This window comes from Vulpes lagopus, chromosome 1, assembly GCF_018345385.1.
Source record: "Vulpes lagopus strain Blue_001 chromosome 1, ASM1834538v1, whole genome shotgun sequence".
NCBI classification, from domain to species: Eukaryota; Metazoa; Chordata; class Mammalia; order Carnivora; family Canidae; genus Vulpes; species Vulpes lagopus.
In genome coordinates this window covers 173,878,794-173,891,598 of record NC_054824.1, presented here as the reverse complement: position 1 = coordinate 173,891,598, position 12,805 = coordinate 173,878,794, and the positions used below count along the sequence as shown (strand labels likewise).

At 44.9% G+C, this 12,805-nt stretch overlaps 1 protein-coding gene and 1 pseudogene across 1 annotated transcript in view; one reads left to right on the top strand and one right to left on the bottom strand.

The window, feature by feature from the left end:
- Positions 1-12,805, top strand: part of SMYD2 (SET and MYND domain containing 2) — a 48,995-nt gene that overhangs the window by 1,408 nt on the left and 34,782 nt on the right. The gene's annotated exons all lie outside the window — the stretch shown is intronic.
- Positions 4,896-5,963, bottom strand: LOC121495822 (annotated as a pseudogene).

Below are 12,805 nucleotides of genomic sequence, written 5' to 3'. Positions count from 1 at the left end.
CCGCCACCCTCTGAAGAGTGGACCGTGCTTTACTTTCTTTGAATCTCAGTTTCTTCATCTTGGAAATGGAGCTTCTTGGGTCAGATTACACTGACCTGAGGTCCCGCAGGGACCCTTTGAGGACAGGTCTCAAGTCCACCATACACCAAAGGACCCAGTTTCCCAGACACGTGTGCCTTATTCTATGATAAGACATAGCGAAAGAAGGGACAAAGGCTAAATATTATAGTAATCTTGCCCAGACTCCCTGCCAGAACTGTCTTCCGCTTGGGGGGACCTGGAAAGGCACTAGACGCAGAATCATGCCGTGGGCAGCTTAAGGGCTGTATGTGATGTGGCTCTTTGAATTGGTGAGTCAAGAGCTAAAGGGTCATGGCACCACTTTGCAACGTTTGAGTGAAGTGAGCATTGGGTTTTCCCAAAGTTAAAAAGGCTGCTGTGACTGGTCCCTTGATCTTCTGAGCCTCGCTGTGGCTCGGAGTCTGAAGCAGTGTGGGTGTCTGGAGTGGCAGGAGCAAAGCGGGGTCACCCAGCACGGAAGGTGCTCCCCTCCATCGGGAGTCCTGGTGATTCCTGGAGTCCATCCTGTGGGAGAAGATCACAGCGCCAGGCACATAGTAGGTACTCAGATGGCAGTTACCAGTGCGCTCCTCCAGTGAATTAGAGATCAAATCCCTCTGGGTTCAGAGGGGAGAAGCGGAGCTGAGAGATGCTTCCCTTTAGCAGTGAGCGTCCTGACTGTATCTACTCTACACGCCCCCAACCTTACAACTTTAGTGTGCGGTCAGATGCTGCTCCACAAATCACCCTGCCCTATGGGACAGGGTGTGCTTTGTTTTTCCTTTTTCTCAATAACATTTGTTATTGTAGCTGACTGTTGTCTTAGACCCGTCACCAGGGCTGCCACGTGCATTGGGGCGGTACCACTGCATCTGTCCCCATCCAAGCCACTTTTCTCTGTTTGGCTTGGGTGAACTTCTCTTAAGACCCACGGTTCATTTCTTCTCTCTCCCCAAGGAGTCATTTGAAATCAGCTAAAATAACACACCAGAAATAATGACACCATGATAACCTATGAAACTGGAAATATCCTTGTACACCACTGTATGATTTCTGTTAAATTCGATTAGTTTAGGCTTCGCGGTTAGGTTGTTCTCATAGATGTAGCACCATTTTCTCTGCCAACTATTTGATTATGTCTAAGAACAAACCAGTCTGTCCAGCTGCATTAGAACACATATATGTCTCCTGGACCTTCAAGGGAGTAGGAGGAGAATTCTCAAATATTAAAGCATAGAGGGTAAAATCTGCTACTTCCCTACCCCCCTGCCCTTCTCCCACATGGGGGGGGGGGAACCCAAACTATTTCTTATCCTTTCTTGTGCTTGAAGTTTACCATAAACAATATTGCTTAAGATAAGTGAGCCACTGGAGGGTCTCATAGTCATAGTAATTGTAATCTGGGTTTAACTTATTTTGAAGGGAAATAGGTGATTTCTGCAGTAATAAGTTTATTCTATAAATTGAAAAAGCGAAGTTTCTCAGGTCACAGTGGAATGGAAATTCTCATCGTTGACACAGTTCAGACAAAAGTTTGTTTCTGGGGATTTTAAATTTGTACACATTTTCTCAGTTTGGATATCTCCCAATATCCTTGGGAGGATATTTATGTTGCCTCAGCTTCTAGGAGGCAACTCCTAAAAATATAAATGCTTTCCAATTGGGAGCTGTCCCTGTCACACCTCTTAGATACATTTTGTGTACACACACACATACACACATGCACACAGACAAACACACACACTTACTTTTTGGCCATTAGCTACCTTTCTGTGGCAGATACTTTTATGTTATATTTCATACTTAGTACTCAACATATTTTAACACTTTGTTTTTGGTCTCAAAAAAGGAAAAATCTGCTGTAACCCAGCGTTCCATCTGAATATTCATTCTGTGTGCAGTTCCTCAGTTGGGAAGATGTCTCCTCTTGATGTTTTATTTTCTTGGTCGTGGGTCATTTAAGGGCCAGAATATTGCCTTTTTTGTTGGTTCATTCCGAGTATGGGGGAAAAGTACGAAGGCCCACTTAGCCTCCTTGCAAAAGAGCTGTTAGAACCCAATTTCAGGAAATTTATGTCAAGCCTGGCTCAGAGTGGTTTTAAAAATTAAAATGCTTGCATGAGCAAAACAGTATGGTCGAGATGTCCTGTTTCAGCAGTTGTAAAGATGTCTCACAGATTTACTCTGTAGTACTATTCATCCTGTCTAACCCCTTGTTTTACCAGACTGTCAAAGTAATATTTAGTTGATTTTAATTAATATTAAGAGCCATGAACTCTTGGCTCCTAAGAGTCATGAACTGTTTTCTCAAGAAGCCTTCAGGTTCTCCGAAAGAACCCTCGGGCTGACCACCTGATACTGCCCCTCAGAGCAGGGGAGTCATCCCCAAGGGCTGGTGTGATTTCTGTTTATTCCCAGAACATTCTTTGAGAATTGTTGAGTCTCTAAGGGGAGGAATGACTTCAGACGTTCTCAAATTATCTTGCTTCCTGAATGAAAAATTAGACACATGCTCTAATAGCGCTCCTTTTCACAAGTATTTTTTTTTAAAAATGGGCAGTAAGATTACGATGTACAGACAACAGATTTTCTCTAAAAAGTGATATTAAATAAAACAAAATTCAGCCCAGTATATCAGGTAATGAGATTATATTGTCACTTTCAATATTAGAATATTTCAAGTTTTCATTTATTCAGAGAGGGCAAAGCAGAGACTCTGGTGCCAGATTGACTTGGTTTGAGTTCTGGCTTCCTTCCTTCCTGATGTTTTGTCTTTAAGCAAAATTACTTAATGTCTTTGAACAACTGGGTTCCTTTATGTTTACATTGTTCACATGAATACCTGCCTCCAGAGCTTTGAATTACAAGGCATTAGAAGTCAAGTACTTAGTAAGGCCCTAAACATAGAGTAAGCTGTCACAGTCCGCCTGGCAGTCTGGCTTGTACTAAATGTTACAGAAGGTGATAAAATATTGCAGTGTCAGGGACATTTTTATCATGGTGGGGTTGGGGGGTAGGTACTAGGAAGGAAATACTGGAAATTGTTGATCAGTAGAGTCATCCTTCAGATGGCACATTTACCCAGAGCTAAAAGCAGCAGTTCTCAGCCCCCAGGTCCCTCAGAGTATTGACGGATTTCACTGTTTTTTAAAACCTAATGGATATGATATAATGAACCTACATAAGTAAACTTTTTTTTTTTTTTAAAGCTTTTCTGGCTCCCAAATGCTTAGAAGCATTAATAGTCTTTTGCCTGGAAACTAAGCAAATATTTGAGAAAAGAAATGGAGGCAAACAGAATTTTGTGCACAGCAAGCCTGTCACTGCTCCTGTCTGCTCTTTAATTTTTGCATGATTCAGATGTGGCCAAGAACAGTCTTTTAAGACTTTAGATGTGGCAAGCGCCATGACACACGTATTTTTCATATGCAGGGAACATAACTCTTGTTACAGCTTATAGGGGCTCTGGGACCAAGCTGTATGGTTGGAAATGATTTGACATGAAAGAGACAGAACAGCAGCAGGATATGCTGAAGTGAAATTCAAACCCTGGTGAGTTAAAACCACCATCTAATACTTTTCCTTCCCAAAAGCAATTGCACAAAATCCTCTCCATCAGAAATATCTGAAGATCCCATAAAATGACATTCCTTAAAATCATGTTGCTCTTTGCAGCTCATAAAGCATTTCCAGATACATTCTTCTTTTGATCCTCCTGAGGATGGCTCGTGTAGAGGGAACTTTACCCCATTGCACGTAGGAAAAAACTGTCGGAGAGATGAAGTGGTTTCCTTGAATCTCACATATTTTTGGTCAGATGTTTATTGTGTGTGCTAAAGGGCCAGTCTCTGTGCCCTTCACGGCCTGAGCCATGTCTTTCTATTCCTGAGTGTGGGTTCCCCTACCTTCCCCTACCCCTTTTGGCCTGAAGCTACTGTGTTGTTCACCCATGGACACTGGGACTCATTTCACTGAACTCTGATTTCTCCTGGAGTGAATGCTATTTTTGTTACCTCTTTTCTTTTGCATCCTCTTCCCCCGGTCGTTAACACAACAAACTACTATTTCTAAAAGTTGAACAAATACATGGATTGAGCTATCTTCGATCTGTATCTTAGGCTACTAGGACGGAGTTCAGAGATGTCTTCATTACAGTGCCTTGGAATTTGCTCAAGAGCTATATATATTTTTTGTATATTCCAATTATTATATAATTTTTTTAAAGATTTTATTTATTTATTCATGAGATACAGAGAGAGAGAGAGAGAGAGAGGGACAGAGACACAGGCAGAGGAGGAAGCAGGCTCCATGCAGAGAGCCCAATGTGGGACTCGATCCCAAGTCTCCAGGATCAGGCCCTGGGCTGAAGGCGGCACTAAACTGCTGAGCCACCCGGGCTGCCCCAAGTATTACATAATAAAATGTACAAAGAACACAAGGTTTTGGTCCTTTTGTGGGTTTGGAATATTTAAAAATATTGTGCTAGAACCAAGATGAGATTTTTACCCAAGTCCTTTTACCTACGTGTAAAGAGTTTGTTTCTCTGCCCTCTGCTAGGACAGCATCAGAGTAGAACCTCTTTGCTTTTTCTTCAATGTAGTTGTTCTTCAGAACTTTGCAAAGTTCAGTTGGCCAGGTTTGGAAGTAAAATTTGTGATACAGCTATAATAGGAGGCTCCTGGATGGTATTTCTTTTTTTGGGGGGGGTACAGTATACTTTATTGATGGTACATGACAAAGTAGGGCTCCCCAAGCCCCTCCCCTTCCTGGGGTCTGGGATGTTAATTGGAGGTCAAGAGATTCTCAGTGTGTTGGAGGATTAAGTTGCAGCAGGGACTCCCCAGCAGCTGAGGGCCTCTCTCTTCCTCTTGTTCTTGCTGGGGCTGGTGGTCCAGGAGACTCTTACTCCTTGGAGGCCATGGGGACCATGAGGTCCACCGCCCCGTTGCTGTAGCCGAATTCATTGTCATACCAGGAAATGAGCTTGACGAAGTGGTCATTGAGGGCAATGCCAGCCTTGGTGTTGAAGATGGAAGAGTGGGTGTCACTGTTGAAGTCACAGGAGACAACCTGGTCCTCAGTGTAGCCCAGGATGCCCTTGAGGGGGCCCTCTGATGCCTGCTTTACCACCTTCTTGATGCCGTCATATTTGGCAGCTTTATCCAGGCGGCAGGTCAGATCCACAACTGACACGCTGGGGGTGGGGACACGGAAGGCCATGCCAGTGAGCTTCCCGTTCAGCTCAGGGATGACCTTGCCCACAGCCTTGGCAGCGCCAGTGGAGCAGGGATGATGTTCTGGGCAGCCCTTCGGCCGTCACACCACAGCTTCCCAGAGGGGCCATCCACGGTCTTCCGGGTGGCAGCGATGGCATGGACTGTGGTCATGAGGCCCTCCACGATGCCAAAGTGGTCATGGATGACTTTGGCCAGAGGAGCCAAGCAGTTGGTGGTGCAGGAGGCATTGCTGACAATCTTGAGGGAGTTGTCATACTTCTCGTGGTTCACGCCCATCACAAACACAGGGGCATCAGCAGCAGGGGCAGAGATGATGACCCTCTTGGCTCTGCCCTTCAAGTGAGCCCCACCCTTCTCCATGGTGGTGAAGACTCCAGTGGACTCCACAACATACTCAGCACCAGCATCAACCCATTTGATGTTGGTGGGATCTCACTCCTGGAAGTTGGAGACGGACTTCCCATTGATGACAAGTTTCCTGTTCTCAGCCTTGACCGTGCCGTGGAATTTGCCGTGGGTAGAATCATACTGGAACATGTACACCGTGTAGCTGAGGTCAATGAAGGGGTCATTGATGGCGACAATATCAGCTTTGCCAGAGTTAAAAGCAGCCCTGGTGACCAGGCGCCCAATATGGCCAAATCAGTTCACTCCAACCTTCACCATCGTGTCTTGGGGACGCGGCTGGCCCTGCACCAGAAGATGCAGCTGTCTGTCGAACGGGGAGGAGCAGAGAGCCCTGGGTGGTATTCCTGTAGGACAAGCAGGCCACTCACTATCAGTCAGAAGGTTCTCTAAGAAGTACTAAGACATATCTTAAATTTCTTTGGAAAAATCCAGGTCTCAAAGCTATAGTTTGGCAGCAGCTGGTGTTCAGGAGAACTCCAAGTTGGTGAGAACTCAGGCAGAAGAGTTGCCTGTTTTAACTTACATGGCAAAGAAGGTTTCTCCTTTATTTTGGGGTGTGTGTGTGTGTTTAAGATTTTATTTTTAAGTAAGCTCTACAGCCAGCATGGGGCTGGAACCCACAGCTCTGAGATCAAGAGTCACACCTTCTACCACCTGAGCCAGCCATGTGCCTCATCTACTTTGTTTTGGTGCTTTTGACTTACCTCTTTTGCCTTAATAACGCTTTTCTTTTTCTTGTCAGTACAAGGAAAATAGGAAATAATTACAATTTTATGCCACTTTGTTTCCCGAGAAGGCAATCAATAATTATAAATGTCCTGTATATTGTTGGAGTCATTAATAACTAAGGTCACTCCCTATCCCCACACCCACATCCACACTTTTTTTGGGGGGGGCCCTCAGATGTAGAGTGAGTAACCCTATTTCTCACTTTCAGGCATGCTTCGTCTGCTCCATGTCAGGCCAGTTCGATTTAGGAGAGTTTCCCCTCTGTGATTGACTCCCCATTCCCATTTCCTGCTCCTCTCACAGACAGCCCCTCTCTGGGTTTATCTCCGAGTCTCTGAATATGTGTGTCACCATCATCACCAGGGAACTAGACCTACGACAGGGCACCATGGTCCTTCTTGACCGGATTCAGACTTTGAGCCCTCTTCTGGTCAGCCTGGCAGCTCCTTGGTTTTCTGTAGCTGTCCCCGGGGCGAGGCCCCCCCCTGTGCTGGCCCCTTCCCTCCAGAGAGTGTCCAGTTCTGGGACTTAGAGGTTTCTATCCCCTTCCAGGGGACTTACGTTGTCAGCCTCACTGTCAGCCGCCCCTTTCCCACCCACATCCCCCACCTCGCATCTTGGGATTCCTAGCACATTTGTGGTAGTTTAGGGGTGCAGTGCTCTGGCAGCGAGCGAATTGACTGAAGTCACTGCCTTTTCAGGGATTGAACCCGTGACCTTGGCCTCATTAGCACGGGCGCTCTCACCAGTCCCGGAGCCACGCACCTCACTCTGTGTAACTTCTGCTGACTCTCTTCCTACCACCCTCAGAGGCCTCCTTTTCAATTGCAAAGGCGTTCACACCAGCACAATAGAACAGAAGGAAATCCGATCTCTTCCAGACTTCTCTGAAGGTCAGAATTATGCAATTTAGTGGGAAAATAATACCAAAAAGTCTTGAGGGTTCAGGAAACAACTTCTCTTTCTAGTCCCCGCGTTCGCTGCAAAATCCAGCTGTGTCTCAGAGTCTTCTTCAGTCAAAAGTCTAAAAATAGCACAGAGCTCGTTGTGCCAGTTCATTAACATAAAATCTGGGGACTCTTGTTCACTAAGCGGAGGGTTTCAGATGACTTGGTAGAAACATCGCGTGCCCGTTATTAAAACAGATTCGATTCACTTTCTTGGGAAGGGGGTCTAGAATTTGGACACGCTTACCTTTGGCGAGGTGATGGTCCCTGGAATCCCAAACGAGTGCTTGCTATGATAGCGGACACTGGCGCGCATCAGCAAGTGCACTGTGATTCCCCAGGGGTGTCAGCGCCCAGGTGAGTGTCCCCCCCCCCCCCCCCCCCGCAGAGAAGTGGGGAAATCAAGGCAACTCAGCAGAGAAGCGAATTTCACACCAGGGCATAGGCGTATCCTGGGAGAGGGAGGTAGAGAGAAAATCTGGCTGACCATCATGATACAGGTTTTCAGGGAAGCCAAATACAAATCTCAAGGATTTTATATCCTGGCACTCGAAAGGAATTATATTGCAATTTGTAGCAAAAGAAAAAGACCTTGGACAGAAGGAGCCCTTTCTCTCTAATCTCTGAGTACCAGGAAAGACTCTTCAGGGATGCAGGTCCTGGGCTCACACTTTGTTGACTTCCCTCACCGCGGTGATGTTTATATAGGAAACGCTTGCCTGTGCGCCCCACCTGAAAAAGCTCTCATCCCTCGGTTGCACAAATCTGTTCACAGCGATAGCCTCCCATGGCCTTCAAACCTCAACAGTAAGAGACATTTAATTATGAGCAGATGGTAAACTCCTTGAGATCAGGGATTCTATTTTTAATGTATTCAACAAATATTTATATCTACAGAGCACTCGCTGGGTTCTAAGTCCCTGGGGAACAACTGTGAAGAAAAAGGAACAAAAGTCCCTACCACCGCAGAGCTTATATTCTAGGCAGGGTTTTTTCATCTTTTTTTTAGCCACGGTGCCTTGAACTTTGTGAGGTTTCAGCAGATATTTTTGTTGTTGTTGTTGAGGGCAGTAAGGTCTGGGGGTTGAGTATTTTCTTCTTCTTTCTTTTATTTAGTTGGAACCTGATAATCCATGTATGTCACAAAGACAGTTCAGCTAACCACGCACCCTAGTGCCTGACTTCTGCAGACCAAGGGCGAGCTTTGATCAAATCCTGAGGTCTAATGAAATTGTAACAGCCTCACATTGTGTTTCAAGAGCTTTGGGTAGGCTTTTTTTTTTTTTTTTTTTTAAGATTTTATTTATTTATTCATGAGAGACACAGAGAGAGGCAGACATAGGCAGAGGAAGAAGCAGGCTCTCTGTGGGGAGCCTGATGCAGGACTGGATCCCAGGACCCCAGGATCATGACCTGAGCCGAAGGCAGCCGCTCAGCCACTCAGCCACCCAGGTGCCCGTTTTTGGAAGTTAATGAAAGGTAGTCTACTTACAACACCTGAGTAAATATTTCTAAATATCACTTGAAGGAAAACTTTAAGGTTTTTTTTTTTTACCTTAAAAACTTGCAGGTTCTGAGATGTAGAATTTAGAAACAATCTCCTTATTTCCCTCAATATTTAATTCATTTCCACACACATTCAGGCCTTTCAAAACACCCAATTACTAAGTATTTTCTAGACTCCGAGCAGGACAAGAAGCTCACCTCCACCTTCTCTATGTATCTTCAGAGAATGGCCCTGATGGAACTCCACTGTAGAGTCAAGGCTGCCTGCTGGGGAGCCCCCAGGGCTAGGCACCAGGAGTGATGTTTGAGGCCTGCTTGCTCTGCAGGGTTAGTTTCACTCCTGCAATCACACACACACACACACACACACACACACACACACACACGGGCACATGCAAACACACGTGTCATGCTGAGTCTCCCCTGCTGTCCCTCTTTGCCTGGCTAACTCTCCGGGTAGAGGTCTGTCCTGTCCTGGTTTCTGCAGGCTGGAGGAGCTCCTTTGTCTTTGCTCCCGTAGCACCATGTAAAAATACTTCCTTGGGTGCACTTGGTCCAGAATACAGGAATCTCATTCATTTGTGTCACCCCAGCTCTTAGCCTGAGACCTATCTCTCGGTTACCTTAGTGAATAATCATTAAATGAATAGTCTCATTTCTGCAGCTTATTTTACTAGTGGTTCTTTGGACAGGTCCCTTCATCTATCTGCATACTCTGCCCATTCTTAGAAATGAATCCATATAAATACTCACAGAACCCTTCACTGAGCTGTGTTTTCTTCAGGACAAAATCTTGAGTGTTCCAGTCCTCCATACCAAGTGCCCTTCCCACACTAACCAGCATCATCCCACCCTGCTCTCTCACTTACACCCTAAACACAACCTGGGTGGTCTTTCCAGTATCCCATGAAGGTGCTGGGTCAGTCTTCATTCATCCTTTTGCCCATTTGTAATCGCGAGTGCTTTTCTCTGCATTATTCCCTTCCCTCTCTTGTGCCTCCCTATGTCTGTTGATTCTCCAGGGAGATCCAGCTCAAACTGCAACTTTTTTTAATGAAGCTCCTCTTATATACTTCAGCCCACAAATCTCTTCATTTTATTTCATTACTATTTTATATTTATTTTACAGTTAGTTTACTGTTTACATTTTTTGAGCACTCTTGCTATTCCAGGCACTGTGTTCTAACCCTGGGGATTCAAAGATGAGTAAGACAGCTTTCTCTGTAAGTTGTCCAAACTTCTGTGTCCCTAAAGAGTTCAGTCCTAGGAGTAGCTCCCTGCTCTCAATTCTGTGTCATTTAGGCCATTTGGATGCTGAATCTTTCCCTAATATTTATGTTTATCACCGTTTGCATGAAGGTAAGGGCTCATGTCCCCAAATAGCTCAACTTTTACAAAAATATAATTCCTCCAGAGCCTGGTATCATATTTTACACAAAGAAAAATAATACTTTTTGAATATAACTTACTTGGCTAAGGTAGATTAACATATTTCTTTCCTGCTTCATGTATAAAGTTTTATTGTACAAAAAATGGTCTTTGGGATCCCTGGGTGGCGCAGCGGTTTGGTGCCTGCCTTTGGCCCAGGGCGCGATCCTGGAGACCCGGGATCGAATCCCATGTCGGGCTCCCGGTGCATGGAGCCTGCTTCTCCCTCTGCCTGTGTCTCTGCCTCTCTCTCTCACTGTGTGCCTATCATAAAAAAAAAAAAAAAAATTGGTCTTTGTAATTCAAAAATACAAATGGAACAATAAGGATTGAAAGAAAAATATCTTTTTTTTTTTTAGAAAAATGTCTTAAATCTGTTGAAACAGTAGCTGATAATGAGTTCTCAAGGTATAGTCCACAATGGAGTCATTCACCTCAACAAACTGGCATTTCAATTTTTTTATTGTCTATAGGAAGATAAAACCAAAGGCATGAGAGAAGGTCACCTGTTAAAATTCTTCTGTAAGCAGTTTTAAAAGGCGCATTTTCTCATAAGCAGGATTCAGAGCAGGTCACCTGTTTGTTGGACAAGGTGTTCTTTCTCCTGTTTGGCTGCAGAGGGCCTGACCTCTGTTCTGGAACTGACATTTAGCAATAGGTTCTGAAGGTATTTGTACATGTTTCTTTCTTACTCTGTGGCCCGAGTGTTGACGTGAGCAGTATTGTTAGGCACAGCTTAAGTTTTTAAATAGCTACATCTCTATGGCTTGGGTTTTGTCCCTTTCCTTGATATTTCCTCACCTGGGTGTTGCAGAAGTTAGGTCATCAGGGAATCCAATATTATCGGAATTCATTACAAAGAACTAACAGTAGCATCTGTCATTTATTGAACCACTGGAGGAAACGGTGGATGTTATTTATCGTCAGTTCCTTTATGAGAGAGCAAATGAAAAAGAAAGGCGTTAGTCCTTTCCTTCCTTCTGATTTCCCAGTCAGTGGGCGTCAGAGAAGTACAAGTATGAAGTAGCAAGGAAGTGTCATTCGGATCTCACACGGAAGCTAAGATAGAAAACGTTTCCAAATGAAAGTGTTGAGTTTTGAAAGTACGTACATGCCTTCTTGGAGCAGGTTTAACTGTTGGCGATTTTACAGGGCCTGCAAGGTGAGGTTGGCACGGAGGCATCATCCAGCGGCTGCAGAGAGCAATTTCATGTTCACTGTGCCTTTGGCTGAATATTTCTCTCCTCTGTCCATAAGCTTCATAAATTTTTTTTCTTTCTAAGACAAAGGCAGGGCACCCCGGGTGGCTCAGCGGTTTAGCGCCGCCTTCAGCCCAGGGCCTGATCCTGGAGACCCGGGATCGAGTCCCACGTTGGGCTCCCTGCATGGGGCCTGCTTCTCCCTCTGCCTCTGTCTCTGCCTCTCTCTCTCTCTCTCTCCCCCTGTGTCTCAAATAAATAAATTAAATAAATAAATAAATAAATAAATAAATCTTTAAAGAATTTAATTTATAAGACAAAGGCAGATTTCATCTCCACCAGAGCCTGCATTAACAACAGATCCTAAATCAGTGTCTTTTTTTTTTTTTTTTTTTCATTGCCTGGGCTGACTTTTAGTGAATCAGGGATGCGTGGAGTCATGTTTACAAGGTTTTGTTAGCTTTATTGAGGAATCATTGACAAGTACAGTTGTATATATTTAAAGTATACAACATGACCATCTGATATACCTTGTGGAGTGATTCCTAAGGTCAGGATAATTAACCCATCACCTCCCCTACTTACATGTGTGTGTGGTGAGAATGCTTGAGATCTGCTCGCGGCAAGGTTCAAGTACACGGTACCGTACTATGAGACAGTGACTGGAGAGCCCCAGAACTTAGAGCTGAACATTTCTGCCCTTTGACCTACATCACCCCCTCATGCCCTGTGACATTTTATAGCAGGGCCAACCATTTATTGGCCTGACCACCAAGCCCCGTGCCCTCCTTGTAAATCGTGGCTCCTATTCCAACAGTTGGGAAAACCTATTAGTTGCCACCTTACTGCCCTAAATATCTCCCGTTTCCCCAAGAGGCCCCAGGCTCTAACTTTTAACAAGCCTCAGAACAAAGCCCGGTGCGAAGGGGAAGGTTCAGCAGGGCTCTGGGAAGAAGCCCCCCGCTGCACGTGGGTCCGTTTCACGGTTACATTGTGGATTAAAGTGATGTGCGGAGCATTTTTCACTATTACACACAAAAAACCCCATAGCCTTAGTATTATCCTTGTCCCCTGACCAGGGTTATAATAGGGTTCTGCTACAGTTCCTCCAATTTTTATTTCTCTCAAACAAAAATTTGCTAGTGTAACCACTCTCTCTGGGTGGGAGGCTAACTTTGTTTCTGATTGTCTTATTTCAACCCACGGTGAAGTTACATTGCGCCGCTGGGCTTTTTTCCTTTTCTCTTTTTCATTTGGCTGGGGCTGCCTCTGTTCAACAGAGCCTACTTGT